We start from the raw sequence: 17,908 nt of genomic DNA on the forward strand, positions 1-17,908 counted from the left end.
TAATAAGGAATTACAGTAACCTAGTGCAAATGCATGGACTAGTTTTTCAGCATCCTTCTGAGACAGGATGTTTCTAATTTCCTTAATACTGTGCAGGTGGAAGAAAGCTGTCCTAGAGACTTGTTTTATGTGTTTGTTAAATGACATGTCCTGGTAAAACATAACTCCAAAGTTCCTCACAGTGGAGCTGGAGGCCAAACTGACACCATCCAAGGTAACTATCTGTTCAGACAGTGATTCTCTAAGATGTTTAGGGCCGATTACAACAACCTCAGTTTTGTCTGAATTTAGAAGTAGGAAGTTTTGGGTCATCCAGGCCCTGATGTTCTTGAGACATTCCTGAAGTTGAACTAAGTGATTAGATTCATCATGCTTCAGAGAAATGTACAGCTGGGTGTCATCTGCGTAACAATGGAAGAGTATGTGGTGCTTTCTGATGATGTTGCCTAAGGGGAGCATAAATAAGGTGAAGAGTATCGGTCCAAGGACAGAACCTTGTGGAACCCCATGACTACCTTCCATGTGCATGGAGGGGTCATTGTTGATGTTAGCAAATTGAAATCTATCTGATAAATATGATTTAAACCAGTCTAGTGCCGTTCCTCTGATCCCTACATGTTGTTCTAGTCTCTGTAACAGGATCTTATGATCTATGGTGTCAAATGCTGCACTAAGATCCAACAGGACGAGCACAGAGACAAGTCCATGATCTGATGCCATGAAAAGGTCATTAGTGACTTTTAATAGTGCTGTTTCTGTGCTGTGATGGATTCTAAATCCTGACTGTAAGTTTTCCAACGAACCGTTACTATCTAAGTAATCACACAGCTGGTTAGCAACAGCTTTTTCTAGGAATTTGGAAATGAAGGGCAGGTTTGATATTTAATTCAATTCAATTGTATTTGTATAGCGATACAAATCATAATATACATTGTCTCAAGGCCTTGATATGGGTCTATAATTAGCTAAACCTCTGGATCAAGAGTGGGCTTTTGAAGCAGAGGTTTAATAACAGCTACCGTAAAAGCTTGTGGTACGTAGCCGGTCAACAAAGACATATTAATCTGATTTAATATGGAACTCTCAATCAGGGGGAAACTTCCTTAAACAGTCTAGTTGGGACAGAGTCTTATAGACAAGTTGCTGGTTTACATGATGAAACTAATAAGGTCAGTTCAGGAAGATCATTAAAAGAGAAATGGTTATAATTTTATTTGTGAAAAAGTTCATGAAATCGTTGCCTCTCAGGGTTAGAGGGATAGATGGGTCAGTAGAGGTGTGACTTTCTGTCAGCCTGGCTACAGTGCTGAAGAGGAACCTGGGAGATCTGATCACAAGTAAACAGCTCTAAGTTCATCTGTTCACACCTGACATTACAATGTGTACTGAATATGTCTCCTTAACTATAAGCTATTCAAGCCAAACATGTCATATCAGCAAGCTCCATATCACCACATTCAGCCTGGACTGTTCTCACAAGGCAGGTTGGTTTCTTGGACAAATTCTGACCCTACCATCTACAGCCTCAGAAAAATCAAGTCTTCAGCCCCTTTCAAACAAACATCCTGCAGCATTCACCCTCATTATGTTGCCTTTCTTTTTTTACGATAAACCAAACAAAGTAAGCATAACACCCCCCAGAGTGTAATTTTAGATAGGATGCAGAATCAGAGGCGTGATGTATTTACAGTGTCAGCATCAGTCCCTCCTTGCCAGCTCTCCCTTTTACACCGCAGCCTGTAACATTGCATTCTTAGATGCCTTTCTGCTTCCCACATTAGTTACCATAGGCTTTCTGTCCGCTCACTGCATGTCAATTTTGGATTAATTGCTACACATTGGATGTTTTTATGTTTACTTTTGCACCTCTCTGACGACACTCCAGAGGCTATTGCACATAACAATTCCAGAAAATCTGCAGCTTCAGAAATAGTCAAACTGCCCAATTTCAGTCACTGAAACCCCTATTTTTTTCTTCATTCTAATGTTTGATGTTAACATTAGCTGCTGACCTGCATGTGCAGGATTTTATGTATTTCAAATTTGCATGACTAACTGATCGGATAACTGCATGAGTAAACAGGTGTCCAGATGTTCCCAATTAGGTGCTCAGTGAACATACAGTTCCTATTCTCCACTAAACAGTACATAGGGCAAAGTGATTTCACATCTAACTCTGTTGCACTAGAGCCTAATTCATACTACACAATTATGTCAGTTGTCAGTCGCAGACTAGTTTTCCTGATCGGCACTCGATCAGCACTCAGTTATCACTATGTGTGAACTCTTCAAAGACTTCCAAGATTAGAGAGGCTCACGGACACGTCAAGACTCATCTGATTTCAAACTTACTGGAAATCTAGTTGGAGTCAGCGACAACTATAGCCAATCAGAGTGCAAGATGGGGTGAGGTACTGAAGGCACATGCAGTGTGCTGAAATGAATTAAAAACTTCTTATCACTAGACAACAAGTCATGTGGTGTAATCTCGGCTCAAATAGTTCCACAAATGCGTTCAAATTTTCATCTTCATCATTTCATGAACTGATCATTTTTTTCTGAAGATGAACCATGTTGATAAAAAACTACGCAGATAAAACAATTGTTAAAAAAGAAAATATTTAGGTTTTTCACTTGTAAAGTCTGCAACTATATTAAGTGGCATTCATTTATTTAAACCGTCTAAGGAGGGCTCCTTCAGCACAATAAATAATCTCCTCCTCACCATTTGTTTCCAGTGGTGTTTTACAGAGGCATGTCACCTCTTGACCTCCCAGCAGCATGGGTTTAAAAACACATCCCTCTGGACACAACCTGTAACACAAGGGAGAGAGAAGACACATGAGTTTACTCTGCTCGTATAGACACCCAGTAAAAGTTAGGGCAGAAAATGCAAAGATGGCAAACCTCGTCCTAAAGAAGATTATTGTGGGCCAATCACATGCCTGTGTGTTTACTGCAAACACAGACTCTAACATTCAAACTCCTTGTATTTTTTGGCATCCCTGCAATTCGCGAAAAGTCATGGGAAGCTCATTCCCATTGTAATTCCTGTCAGTAAAAAAAATCCTCAGAATAAACCAAGTTGAGTAGCCCAAGAGGGCTTTCAGTGTCCCACATACTGTCCCAGTATACAACCCGCCTTCAATGCCAGGATAAAAGGTACAAAAACCTTTGGTTTCAGAGTCCCTGCCAGAAAAACAAGTTGCTGTGTTGAAAAAGAACCTTGAGAGCCGTAGAGCTCCTTTGTTTTTGCTGCCGACTCTTCAGTTTTTTCTTAGTTTGTGAAATACTGTGATGTTTCCTCTAATTATAACTGCTAATTACACTCAATTCTGTTTTTCACTCCATATAGAGTATATCCCTCAACTTTCCGCTTACTATCTCACTCTTCTATCCACCTCTCCTCCTCGTCTCCCATCACTGACACAGAAGCAGGATTAGTTCTTTCGAGTTCAGGCAGATCTCCAGTGTGCTTATTCAAAAGCGAGGTTGGGAAAAAGACAGACAGACTGAAAAAGACACTATTCACTCCACTGAGCAGACCAAATCTCACCCAGTGAGCGTTCATGCACTCACACACGCACCACTTTCCTGCCACACTAAGAGCATTAGAAAGCTTACTTTGTTCGTGGAAATCTCCTCTTTGTGAGAATGAGGGTAAAGTCCTGGCGAGAGGCCAAAAATGGAAAGAATGAAAACAGAACTTAAATTTTTAGAGCATAATAATTACAAAATGTGTTATCTATATACAGTATAATATCTGATACTACACTTCAAAGCATTTATAGAGGTCACGCCAGCTGACTGATATCTCAGTGACTAAACCTGATACAATCAAATTGAAATATAGTGAAATATAGAGAACTAACTATTTAGGCATGCTATCCAACCTAGTTGGGAATCATGTGTCTTAAGCTGTTCCAAAAAGCCACAAACTAAAAAGTTAGATGTGATAGATAGGTGCGTGAGTGTGTGATATGATAAAACATGGATAATGGTGCATTACTTTTTAACCGTATCTCTAGGAAGTAATTCACAGTGTCACACTTGGGTTGTTTCTATGGTTCCATCCACACTACTACGTTTTCTTTTGAAAATACATCAGCTCTGATGTATATGCATGCAATCCACAAAGTGAGAAATTTGGAACGCTGCTGGCCCTACATTAGTTTGGAAACTTGCGGGGCTGCGTTGTAGTCTGGATGGGCAGAAGATAAGATGTATGGAAACGAAGAAGTAAACATTCTCAACCAGTGTAGAACACAATGGTAATCAAAAACAAGTGCTGCTGACCCTGTTGTCTTTGCTAATAGCTGTTGTGTACAATTTTACAATGATTCAGCTGTTTACATTCGGAGGAGATGAGCTATTATTCAAGTCCCTGTGCACACTGGCACACACATGCCCAGTGTACGTGAGTGGTCACATGATGTGCGTTTTCAGGTGTGCTATTCTGAACGGGATTAAAACTGATACTCAACCTAAATGCACATGTGTACCGAGATAATTTTTGTTGCCGAAAATCCCATTTTTAACCAAAAACAGTCCTATGGACGTAGCCTATGAAAAGTGCCACAAATAGCATGTAAAAAAATATAACAACTACAACACCTGGCTCCTATTTCATCTCTGCGCCACTGGCACAGTGTGAATTGAGTATATACTCTTCAATTTTAGAAAGTTGCAGAAAATGGTCGACACAGTCACCCCCCTCCAAAGGTCAGATGCGTATGGGGGCAGGAAGTTTCTCACATTATTCCAACAGCTGACGTTCAGACAGTTCAGACATAGCACAAATCCTGCTTAAACTAAAACACACACTTCTCCTTTGGAGGTGGGGCGAGTAAGTTTCCATAACTTGGTTAAAAGCTACAGCTCTGCTGCTGCACAGCGTGAACTCTGTAGTCAGCATGTCACGATTCTCTGGTGGAAAGAGCTTTACAGCTCTGTGCAGATAATCCTGAGAAACCAGCTCAGACCCTGAAGGAGCAGAGACACAAATTACTGTTCAGAATGTCCAGGAATTTACCTCAACAAACACAGTGCTTCCCCTTTACTCCACCAGCCAACGGTCTCTGCCAGCTAGGTATATAATAATGCATTTTGGGTAACATTGTCCAATTTGAGCACAGGGTTGTCTTTTCCAATAACGGTCACAATTTGCAGGCTGTCACTCTTATCTGAGAATAACAGAGTAGATCCTCGTCTATCGAAATTCTAAATTATGTGAAAAATGCATTAAAAAAAACTTGGTTGCCATCACTCCAGGTCTCCCTCTTCCTGCACTAAATAATTGAATCAGGTTCAACTTCATTCAGAGTTTGAAGTAACATGAGAAAAAGACAATGTACTCCTGATTTAATTCCTGAATCACATTTTACCTCCAAGTGGATGTTTTTTTCTTTCGGTGAGATGAGGAAATGTGTGCCTATAATTGCTTTATATAAATGTTCCTTTACTTTTAGGTAATGGAATCCACTTTGTTCCAGCTTAGTCTACGGAAACAGTACCTTGATTCATGTGATGGAATATGCAGCAGATATTCCAAGAAAACTAAAGATACAGGAAAGAAGACAATAAAAACTGTGTTGGCATAGTGAATAGTTTCAGGGGTAGGATTGCCAAAACAGAGAAATTCCACTCTTCATTTCCCAATTACTTATTACCACATTGATAACTTGTAATACCCTTCCTTAATATTATATTAACTGTTGTGCAATGTTTTGGCATCTAAAGAAGTGGCCCTCCTGGATAGAATTTCATTTATATAAGCATCACACCACATTAAACCTCCCTAATGCATTTCAGAACACAGTGCAGTTTTTGGTATAACCATAACCAGAATCTGAAGTGCCGAAAAAACATTAGTCTTGGTAAAACAGACGTCTGAATTTAACTTAAAACCGTTAACATCAGCAGTTCCCATATAATTCATTCAATCTATCACGGTGATGCACGTGCATTCTCCATTCCTCATGAATGGACAGCTATTTTATAACACTGAAAAAGTATGGCCATGCAAAAATTAAGGATTATGGGAGGATGGTTTTCACAAAGCTTTGAACCCGGAACAGGATGACATTTGACTTAAGCAGCCAATCTGGATAAAAGTACAACTTTATCTGTTGTCAGAATAATAGAACATCTGCGTGATGTTGATGGTGGTTCAGAGATCATACATTCCTGAGTTGTTCCGAGACTTGTTCAGATGACAGTTAGTTTTGGGGCCTGTAGCGGATGGACAGGAGTAGAAGGATGGAATTCCTATAGGACAAACCAAAGTCTACCATCCTCAGTCCACCATAAAGGGAGTGGACTGACACTGCAGCCAAAAGACTACACGACACAACGTCGCATTCCTGAGAGGCACATTCAATTGAGCCATCATACGCTACATTGAGTCCAGCCTTTCATTTATTTTCAATTCAGCTATCCTACATTCTGGAAGAGACCAAAAGGGACAACAGCAGAGAGGGGGGCCAGACCATAACTGCAGTGAAAAGACTGGCATAGGGACATAAGCGGACAGAAACCGGGTTACAGGAAGACAATGGTGAGAGGGGAAGACGGGGGTGAGATCGACGCAAACAAGTACTTGCAGGCCTCAGTGCTCACTGAGAACTGATGGAATGTGACTAATGATGATAAGCCAGGGAGAGAGAGAGAATCAGAGAGAGAGAAGAGGAGGATGAGGTGGCAATTAATTACGGTGCCTACCCATAATACCCCCAGTCATTTTCAGATAGACTGGGAGAGGAAACAAAGCTAGTTTCTAATTAGTAACATGATTGTGAGCATAAACAATCAAACATGCACAAGTAGACACAACAACAAGGTGAACAAATGAGGTCTCTTGTAAACTAGTTCTCCCTTGAATACAACTGCCTCAGAGCAGTTATGAAGTGGACTGAGCTGTATGTGCGGGTGTTTTATCTGAAACAGTTTTACTTTTCAAATTAATCCAAATCTGACCCTGAAACTGAAAACAAACCCAAATTTAAATCAAAATTTGACCAAGTTAATACAAAGAAGAATCTGTATGTTGCATTAAGGCCGTATCAGCATTGGAAGCATTCATGCATTGTATTCTTTCCATATTGCTAACCTTGTGATGCCACTATATAACAATAATACAATAACATAGCAATTTTATGTAGCACTATGGGTGTTCACAATTCTTACAGAAACTGTGACTGATGTTTAACACATTTTGTATTATATGATTAACAGTACATCAAATTGTATTGTAGATCATTAACAACTGAAACAGGATGTGTACAATCACTTTTAATCTGCACAATCAACCATACAGTTATGGTAATAAATTTGCTCATTTATATGTCAGAAGTTTCAATAACCTCAACGATGACTTGCAAGCTGACGTTAACAGTTTTTCCACTCTGCTTTAAGCTCTTTAGTGACTATTATTAACAGATTCATGAGCCATCTCACTTAGCGTGCTGTATCTTGAAAAATTGCTGACAAAGATGTGGCTGCACCCTGGACCTGCACAGCTATTCAATATAAAGTGTGAGAACGCCATTTCTGTATGACAAAATGAAACCAAACCAGACTGCTGACACATAAGCACCTAAACTATTCATGTTTCTAATCTCTTGCTTTTTAATACATCAGATTCTCTTTCTTTACTGTACTGTTTCAAAACAAAACTTAGCCTCAGCAGTCTACCTGCCGGCACAAGAGCTGGACAGACCGGCTGGCTGGCTGCCAAGATGTTATTTGCAGAGAAACTCCCAACAATTGCAGTCCATCTAAAAGAACACATTCCTCCACGGCTGATGAACTTTACAGAGACAGGGGGTGAGGGGGAGGAGAGGAATCATCGCCCTGCGCTCTCTTCCGGAAAATGTCCTTCCAGAAATTAAGACATGAAAGTTCCCTGGTTATCACAATCGGGCCCTTTTAAGGGTTGAAGTTGCTCAATATGACAGAGGGCTGTTCTGGGCATGTTTCAGTGGTCAGGAGAGAGACACTTGTTGCTGCAGAAGCTGGGTGGATAAAGGAAGTTCCCATGGTTGTTAAACTTTATGGCCCCACAGAAATCACCCTGGGGGAGGCCTGGATACAAGGGAGGATGGATATCCAAGTCTCAATGGCTTTGACCAAACGTGTGCAAGCGTTTCCTCTTTCCTCTTCATGTATCTGCATGGCTCAGGTCAAATATGATGTCAGCCACAGGACAATACATGCATGGTGTGAGGCCCCTATTTGCATTTTACGCTTTTCATGTCAACTGTGACAGGGTTTTTTTTCATCTTGACTTAATGAAAGAGACTTCTATCTCAATTATGACTAACATCATACTCATGACAGAGTTCCATTGAAAACAGTAAAGAATGACACCACAGACCTCTGACTCAGTCAGTAAATGTAAGGCAATAACCACATTTTGCAAGGCTGCTGAGATTTAGTGAGACATACTCCAGCTCAGGAACGCCAACATTATAAATTAAAACTAAATATTTCTACCAACTATAGGATAGGTAAAACACGATGAAAACCAAAACTGTTTAAAGTTGACAATTGATACACGTATACTAAAATTCAATGCCTTCTCTTTTTTGGCAGTAGTGTCAAAATATTGTGTCAAACAAACAAAGAAGAGGGAGAAAATCAGACAGAAAAGAAATGAGCAACAACTCCAATCACACTACAATAGTCCCTCAAGTCATGTCAACATGATGAAGGGGAAGGTCTGTGGTGGAATTTGATTTTAAGGGGCATAAATGAGAGCAGGTAGGGAGTCACTGGAGCTATCATAAACCAACAGCCACAGCTGCCAGACAGGAAACTATAAAAGTCTGTCGAGTTTATCAAGGTCGTAACTCAGACGCAGACAGGTGCGGCTGGCACCACACAAGTCAGTGGCACAAGCAATAACTTCTGAATGCACTCAAGCAGAGCCACAATAATGCTCCAGGGTGAGCCATATCTCACACATGGATGTTATTTGGCGTTGAGACAAACTGTTGTTGGCGTCTTCATAGATATTACAGTGGAACGGGGAAACAAAGAGAGATGAGGCAAGTTCAGACAAAACGCACTACAGAGCAAAACATGTACACAGCACACTGCCAGTACCTGTCCTGTATGTCCTCCTTTTTCCCACACTCTTCTCCGAACACTTCACTAAAAAGAAATGCAACACAGTTGTGAATGTTGTGATATTAAAAAGGCAAATTTATCACCAAATGCTTTATTTTTTCAGTACTGAATTAAATAAAGAAGATTAGAGTTAAATGATTCCAAGTGTGTAGATGTTCACACTGTCATACCACCAACTATTGATGTGGTCGGATAAATTGTCAGTCACTTTGAAAATTTAATTTATATCACTTCGGTATAAAAAACACTGGTAAATAAGTAAAGCGTTCATTTCAAAGCTTAGAATTTCATGTTCATACACGAGATGATCCTATACTGCATGATATGCCCTTCGCTAGGCTCAGTGTGATAACAGTGAAGCAATGGTAAACTGTTAGAGGAGCATGCGTTCCTGAGCAGAAATTGTGGCCCTACTTAAACCAAGTTACCATTTCATGAAAAGTACACACTTGGAGTGTTTCCCCGCTTCCAGAAACGTACAAACACATTTACAACACTCGCTATTTTAATCAATCTGAAAATCAGATGGAAGTAAAAAAGATTATTGTGGAAGATTATAAAACCCACTTCAAAACAGATATTCTCTGGTTAAATGTGCAGTCTGATTTATTTTCTCAGTGTTTATCACCGAAAGCATATACTGATCGGTCATGGCCACAACTGCAAACAGTTCACGTTAAACTTTGCTATAAATAAAGCAAATGCTCAATTCTCTCAGGCCACAAAATGTTACGTTGATTGTTTTGTGATAGGCGAATATCATGTGTGCATAATGTGCTGATGTAGTTATAGATGCAGGTGCAGCGAGTAGCATGACTTTCACACCACAGTAGTTGGAGTAAATTAAATTGGACTGTTTGAGTGTGTTTTCTGTCTCCTAGTGTATAATTCCATTGTTTAGGGCAGTCACTTTGTGTGACAGCTGTCCTATGGGACATTCACACTGACACAAAATAAAATAGGGGTGGAGACACACACAGAGATCCACAAAAACACATACTATCATTACCAACTTAGCAAACTGAGACTGCTGTTGAACACTGCATTTAACATAAGCTTCTGAGAGCTTCAACAGGTCTGAGACTTCAAACATGTCCACAGCAGACAGCAGGAAGAGACACTTGACCATAGGAGAGGATTATTAGACGGAGGTGGAGAAATGTGGCTTTGACGTTATAGTTCAAAATCAAAAGGGGGGGGGGGGGGTAAAGAGAAGAGATGCAATAAACCATTACTTCACCTCCAGCAGGAGGCACTGAACATATTGCACCTGAAGCCCACAGCACTCGGGCTCAGAGTTAAGATTTAGTGAAGCAAAGGCAGTGAATAGTTCTGCTGTTCCAGCCGAAGCTGCAGTTATCCTGAGGCAAATTACCCAAACACAACCTTCGACACTGGTCTGCTCTGTCCCAGCAGCTCTGGCCCTACCCGCAGCAGATCCTGGGACAGTTATGGACACGATCGTGTGACTGCAGGCATTGTTTGGGCCCAGTGAGTTTCCACACTGTCGGCCATCTTGCACACACAGGCTGTGTTTAGAGTAGACATCGAGGGCTGGTTGGCTGATAAGCTGCACTGCAGTTCTTATCTTGTTTTCCATTTTCCTTTTAAAGCTGCTTCAACACCAAGAGGAGTAAAGTTTTTCCTTCAGTCGTGAGAATCTGTAAACATCTACAACAATGAGCCTCACATAATGTGAATTATTTAACCCTTCTCTGGCAACATGCAAAAATCACTCCCACTCGAGCAGATGAAAACACCTAAATCAGAAAAGAGGCCAGCAAGCAAACACTCGGACAGTTCAAGGTAATTTTTATTTTTATTTTAGCGCTCTGAGGAGAGCCTGTGTGGGGACAATGCTTTCAGGCAAATTACACCTTATGTTTTCACATGCTGATTATGGTGGAGAGAAGTATGCACACATTCACTGAAGGAATGCAGAAACTGCTCAGACGGAGAGGAAAAGTAGGAAGGAAAAAAGCTAGTTCTTTCTGTCGTCTCAATCTCATCAGCTCGATGAACAACAGTAATGGGCAGACATGCTGCTGGAGAACGGAGCTCTAGCTGTCTCAGTGTACTGCTGAAATACAGAGAACACATGGATGACATTGTGGTCAGCAGGGTTGCGATCGGGGGGGCGGAGCCGCCGGTGCGAGGTTTGTTCGGTACACGCTCTTAACCAATCGAGTAATTCTCAGTTGTCATTCGTTATGTTTTCACCCTGTTTTAATATCAAATTAAATTAGAGTTAAAAACAAACTTAACGGAAAATGTTGTCACTTGGTCAAACATCAGTGTGATACGTATGACATGAAACAACCATCTTTGTGAAAATTGAGACACTTAGGCTTCACTTTTTGGGGGCTGTCAGGAAGACTATCTTTATAGTCTATAGTTGTGATGCTTAATTGATAAAAGTATGAGCACAACAATGTCTGGCTAAATTATTCATGGGGTCGCTGGTGTATTTTTCTGTTCATATTCACTGGCACTGTGTTTCTGAATAGTCACAAATGAAACCACCATTTAGACTTTTAAATGACACTGGCAGCTTTACGACAGGTCTCAGTAAGTGTTGTTACATGTGTTATCTGAGACAAAGTGTTTCTCATGTGGCCACACTCAAAGGCAGAAAGTCAGCTGTCATAGGATCCTGGCTCCATCTCACTTCCTCCATGAGCTGTTTTATGTGCTGTGGTGGCTGCGTTACAATGAATTGTAGAACTGGAGATAACACGGCGTGTTTTCTGACAGCCTCTAGGGCATTCATCATGTCATACAACAAAATGACAGAGATCGTTATATGAAGACTAACGCTGATTTGACAAGCTCTGTGCTCGGCACGCTGTGGCCTTCAGGCAGCAAACATGAACAGGCTGACAGGCAGACTGCTGACAAATTCACATTTTGGACATTTTTGGTGATTCTGTCTGAACTCCACAAAATAAGTGAAAATATGTTTTTAGAATATTTGGCACATTTCTTTTGAATTTAAATAAAATCTAACAGAAATATCTCATTGAATCTCTATGCAGATGATTTACTGTGAAACAGACTGCACTCAGCTGCATCTGGTTTGCTTTTTTATCTTGATGTGTCTTGAACCTATATATAAACATGTAAACAAGTCATTCTAAACCATGTCCAATCAATTCAGAGGTGGACTCCAGTAAAGTTCGAGACACACCAAGAATAATTTAAGCAAATGGGATAGAGCTGAACATGATGGTGATTTTTCACAGCAGCCATTTTGGCATGATATAAAAGGTAAACACGTGTAACTCCTATCACATTAATGAATGTTCTCTTCTATTTATGTAGTGATCCGATATTAATATGATCAGTAACACCTGTGTTAAGCAACAAAGCCATGCCAAAATGGCTGCTGTGAAAAATGTCATTTAAAGTAATGTTATATGTCAACGATATCAGTTTCTGCACTGTGCCCCTGTGAATGGTATCATCATAGAGCTGGGCGATATCACTTCAAATCAATACCATGGTTATTTGAAACTTTTACAGTAATGAAGGATTATGGGGTGAGGGTGACAAGAAGACAAGTTCCCTCATCTTTTTCTGGGACTATACTTTTACTCCTCAACCTTCAAAATGTTCTGGAATATTCTACAAAGGAATTAGACAAAAACAACAGATTTGACTACAACAAATAAACCCAAGTGCAGGAAAAACATTACTGACTGATAAATATGCAAGAAAGTGAGGTAAAAGAAATGCTGAGAAAATGCTGTGTGTCAGGGATTAGTTTTTTCTGTTCGCACTATTCGGGCCTGGTCTATTTTAACTATTCTACATTCTTCTGTGGTTTAATTATAATGGTCATTGTCTGATGCTGCTTTGCAAATAGGAGGTTTCAGATAAACAATTATCAGGGATTATCCACTGTCTGCTACTAAAAGTTGGATGAATTTTTGTGACTGCACTGCTCATTAAGTATGTTTATTTTGTCATTCTGTTTCAGGCAGAGTACATCAAATCTCATCTCATCGGGTCATGGCTGTTAACAGAATATTAATCCATCCCTGCAGTGGTTAATTTGAGCAACTGCTTCATGTCATTCGAAGCTGAATAGTTTTTTAGCCAAAATAAATCCGTTTGAGGACATTGCTCTGGTAATATGCGATAGGAACTTGTCCCAGTGGGCACACACATGCAACTTTTTATTTTCAAATGAGGTTTAATCAGGAAGACTATTCAGAGCCAAATTCCACCATAATGTGTGGCTTCAATAATGACTATTGACAATAGTCACACAAACCAAATATCTTGTTTTTGAGTGGGAGCACTGCACTGTTTTGTTGGCCTTATCTTAACTCACGCATATTTATTTGTTTTGAATGAAGGGTCACGACAGGGATTTTCACGAGTTGCAACTTTTGTTCGACATGTGCAGAGAAGGATGCCTATATGAAAGGTATTACTGAGCGAGGGAAGGAGCTTTAAAAAAAAACAGAAATGGGGGAGAGGCAGAGGATGTACTGATGGCTACAGAGATACAGAAAGCAGTGAGCCAGATGTTTAGGCTTCAAACTGGAGTTTGGGCTGATGGAGGGGGGGGCAATGGGAGGAAAGAACAATATTTGGACTCTGCTGGAACAGAAGCGTCATGACTGGCACTGCACAAAAACAAGGTATTATTAGAATTAGTGGGAGAGCAGCCAAGCAGATGGATGTTTTTCAGAAATAGATTTTGGGAGGTTGAGCTCGAGCACCCTCAGTGGAGAGGTGAAACTGATGAGCTGCACAAAGAGATTATGGAAGAACCAACCACAATGGCACACATGAACACAAATACACTAGCATGAGAAAAGTTGTCTCTGTTATTCATTTCCTTAAGCTTCCACTTAGCACTGTAACCATGTGGGTGGTGAAGCTTCATGTAATAGTTTTGAGGGAGACTGTTAAATCACTTGATTAGCTTAGCGATTGTTAAAGCAAATCTGGGGTCTTAAAGCCAACTTATAGCCAACAGGGCACCAGTACCTACATGGCCGGTTCCGAAAACAACATATCATAACAAAGATTTTGGTGCCTCATTTCAGAGCCTGAGCTCTGTTCTGAAATAGTTACCCTGCCCACAGGCAGCATAAATATCACCAAACATGCCATGTTAACATTACATTACAGCCATGTAGAGAGTGGCATTACACACTCTACATGGCTCATACGTAAGCATATAGTTAGCTAGTAGCTACCTGAAACTTGAGTTGACATTACAACAAATTGCCTGAAGCTAAACAGTTGAAAGTGACTAAAGGATTCAGACACTGGGACATGCAGCAAATGTCCAAGGAATAGCTAAGACCAGGGACTGCTGTCAGGATCCAGGAGCAACAGCTTGTAGAGTTGATGGTGATATGCACATTGCAATCTGCCCTTAACCCGAGAGAAGAAAGAAGGAACATGACCAGCCCCTAAAATTAGGGCACTGTTGTGAATAGAAGGCAATTAATAACTTCTGAACTTAAAACACTTATAACAGTTGACAGTGTCAAATACACGGACTACACAAATAGTCCAAAAGTCAAATTCATACAACTAAAGCAAGGTAAACAATTAAATTCAGTATGTAATCATACATCTCTTCTCTTTACCTTGGTAGAAGAAATATCAGTGTATAAGTAATTCATTCAATCATAGTGTCAATATTTACATATTATCACAACTCAGTATTTAAGGGCCATTTTTCCAGTTTGTTCTTGCCATTTAACAGAAACATATCCAACATATCCAATAAAAAATGTGAATTATGTAAGACTAGGGACCTTCCTTTTCCCTGCATGATAAACTTTCATTGAATCTAGTGAAAGGTTTAAAGTTTAACAGACATTTCCGGACAATGTTACTGCTCCATTGAGAAACTATGGACCTGAAACTCTGAGAAAGCACAAAACTGAAAACATTTCGTGCATCACATCTCAAGCCTTAAAAGAAATAAAACATCAAACACCCTAGGATATACTAAACTACTAAACTCTCACTGTCACACAGACACTTGTGGAAGCAATGACACAAAAGTGCACTGACCGACTGACTTCAAAATTTTAAATGGTCATTACATTTAAGGAAAGGGAATAAATAACACCTATCATAAACAAAACAAGGAAATAACATCTCCTGATCACCACTGCCAGAAGGTGGCAGTAATGTGCTTAAAAGCTGTTTGCAAGCTGTCATTAAATAGCAAAAGAAGAACATGTGACTATAAGAGCTGTAAAGAGATTAAATACTAATGGACAAACATGCAAAGCCAAGGATGACTAGAGATCTCAAAACGATCTGTGTGGAACTACTTCAAAAAACTTTGTGTGCTCTTGTACAGCTATCTTTGTGAAGACCAGTTTACAACCCATGGAGTGAGGACATTTTGGGAATGTGAGGACAATTTGGCCGGTCCTCACTTTGTGACCCCACTTTAACAGACTGTTTGGGGGTAAAGACTTGGTTTCAGGGTAAGGGTTGTCATTAGGTTTAGGTTAGGATAAGGGTTAGGCAATTAGTTTGGATGGTTAGGGTTAGGGTAAGAGGCCAGGGAGTGCATTATGCCAATGAGTGTCCTCACTAAGATAGAAATACAACCCTGTGTGTGTGTGTGTGTGTGTGTGTGTGTGTGTGTACACAGAATGTGAAAGTAAAGCAAATTTTCTGAACAATATTTGAATTCCATGTCTTCTATGCATTCATTTTATAGAGCTGGTAAAAAACTAGGTGTTTAATGCCTTTGAGCTGTAATGTTTATATTACATTTTACATTTTTTTGTTATTTCCAATACATCTTCTATAAATATAAAGTACATTATTTTAAAGGAGGGTTTGTTATCTTAAATGTTTTGGCAAGTTTAGTTGTTATCATGGTTTTAGGTATAATGACACCATTCAAAATCCAACTTTTTATAGTGGCAAAAACTGTGTGAAGGTCAAAGCTGAAGTGGTGAAAGAGTTACTGTGTGTGTGTCACAGGACAGTTCTCACTGAAGCTGCAGACACTTTTGTTAGAGAGCAATTTTTCAAGCACATGAGTAAGGTACTTTGTAAGATTAGGAATTTCACCTTCAGTGAAGTTGATATGGTTGAGAACAACATTTTGTACCATGGAAGTTACAAAGTACAGACAGTAAATGGTCTGATGTAACTAACATGTACAGTGCACTACACTACTAACTGTATTGTTCTTTTGATTTCTTTCAAACTTTTATTAGCTTATACACTATTTTACCTGACTTCTCTTTTTGCATCTTATTTTCCTGCCATTTTTCACTGATTTCATATTTTACTGGTTCCTGTAAAGTCAAACATTGGGCTGTTTATGTTCATGGTTCTGAGAATGTATGCATGAATACAAACTTTATATTATGTACTCAGGAAATCATCAGAGAAACCTATAATCTTGGTTGCTTGCCCTTGGTTACTTCCCAGTTTCAGATCAGACTGCTGCTTGAACATGTGCAGATGTATTTGTTGGTTTAGAAGTAGTTATTATGGAGAAATTCACAGTAGAATTGCTGCTTAACTCAGTTACAGTGTTTTCCTGGTGGCTACTGCTCAGGCCTGAGGGAACCGACTAATCAAAGCACACTGGGGGTAAAAGTAATGTGTTGTACGAACATTAAAGTTCCAGAAATTGAATAAAATCAATCCTAGTGATGTTTGCACTTGAGTGGTTCATCTAAATTATATGGAATTATTGTTGTCTGTACCCTAGAATAGGACCTTTATTTTTAAATAATTTATATTTACATCAGGAGCTCTCTGTGGAGGCCACCATGTTTTTTACAGTAGGCCAGACTGGACAAACTAAAGATCTTTAGAGAGTTCATGACAACTCAGGACTACCACAGGTTCTCCTTCATGTTTGGAAGAGGAGGGAGAGGTGAGGGGTATTCAGCTGCAACATGAAACTCCACCACTATCTCACTAAATTCTATACACTGAACCTTTAAAGCATTTAAACATGTTCCAGTAGAACACAGAAATTTAAATATGCAACTGGAAATGAGCATAATCTATCTATAAAATTGTTACACATTTGACTTTGCACTGACATGACCTTTTTTGTTCTTGTATGGTGAGGAAAAATTGAAGTGGACATGTTCAGGTTCTGGAAACAAGATAAGCAATAAGAGACAGAGCTCAGTACAAGTTTAGCCTCCAACCACTGTTCTGAAAATTCAGTCCAGACAGACATGCTGCTCACCTCCCAGCACCCACATACACTACACCCTTCTCCCTCTCTCCTGTAACCGGTACCATAATCCTCTTTTCCTTATAACACTGGTCTTTCTTCTGAGAAGAGAGAGCTGTTGAAGCCTGAGGAGGATATTAAAGGCCGTGCTCCTGAGGGAAGGGCAGTAGACAGGAAGTTTCATGGAGAGCATGCGATGCACACTAACACGCACACACACACTTAGTGTGTATTTAATGTAGCTGTGAATTTTGTGCTGTTCAGTCTACACTCAATAACCCATGAAATAAAAAACATGTTTTTAGAAATTTCTTTAAAAAAAGAAAAAGGATTGTAAAAACTAAATATTACTCACAAAGGTAAGACCTTTGATTCAGTGCTTTGTAGAAGTGCTTTTGGCAGAAGTAAGAGTTGTGGTTCGCTAAGAGCTTTGCACACCTGGGTTTGCTCAAGCACCATCACATTGGATGGCGAGTGACCGAACTGCCATCTTTAGGTCTCTCCTTAGATGTTCTATCGGCTTTAAGTCTGAGCTTGGTCTGGGTCACTCAAGGACACTCAGACTTGTCCTGAAGACAC

General features: G+C 39.8%; 1 protein-coding gene across 6 annotated transcripts in view; it reads right to left on the bottom strand.

Moving 5' to 3' along the window:
* Positions 1-17,908, bottom strand: part of plxnb1b (plexin b1b) — a 101,206-nt gene that overhangs the window by 40,803 nt on the left and 42,495 nt on the right. For 4 of the 6 annotated variants that reach the window (XM_020086469.2, XM_069513707.1, XM_020086471.2 and 1 more), the window contains exon 3: positions 2,726-2,814. The exons of the other annotated variants lie outside the window; for them this stretch is intronic. The gene's annotated coding sequence lies outside the window, so the exon portion shown is untranslated. The remainder of the gene's footprint in view (positions 1-2,725; positions 2,815-17,908) is intronic. 6 annotated transcript variants of the gene reach the window in all.

The sequence above is a fragment of the Paralichthys olivaceus genome, chromosome 2, assembly GCF_024713975.1.
Source record: "Paralichthys olivaceus isolate ysfri-2021 chromosome 2, ASM2471397v2, whole genome shotgun sequence".
NCBI classification, from domain to species: domain Eukaryota; kingdom Metazoa; phylum Chordata; class Actinopteri; order Pleuronectiformes; family Paralichthyidae; genus Paralichthys; species Paralichthys olivaceus.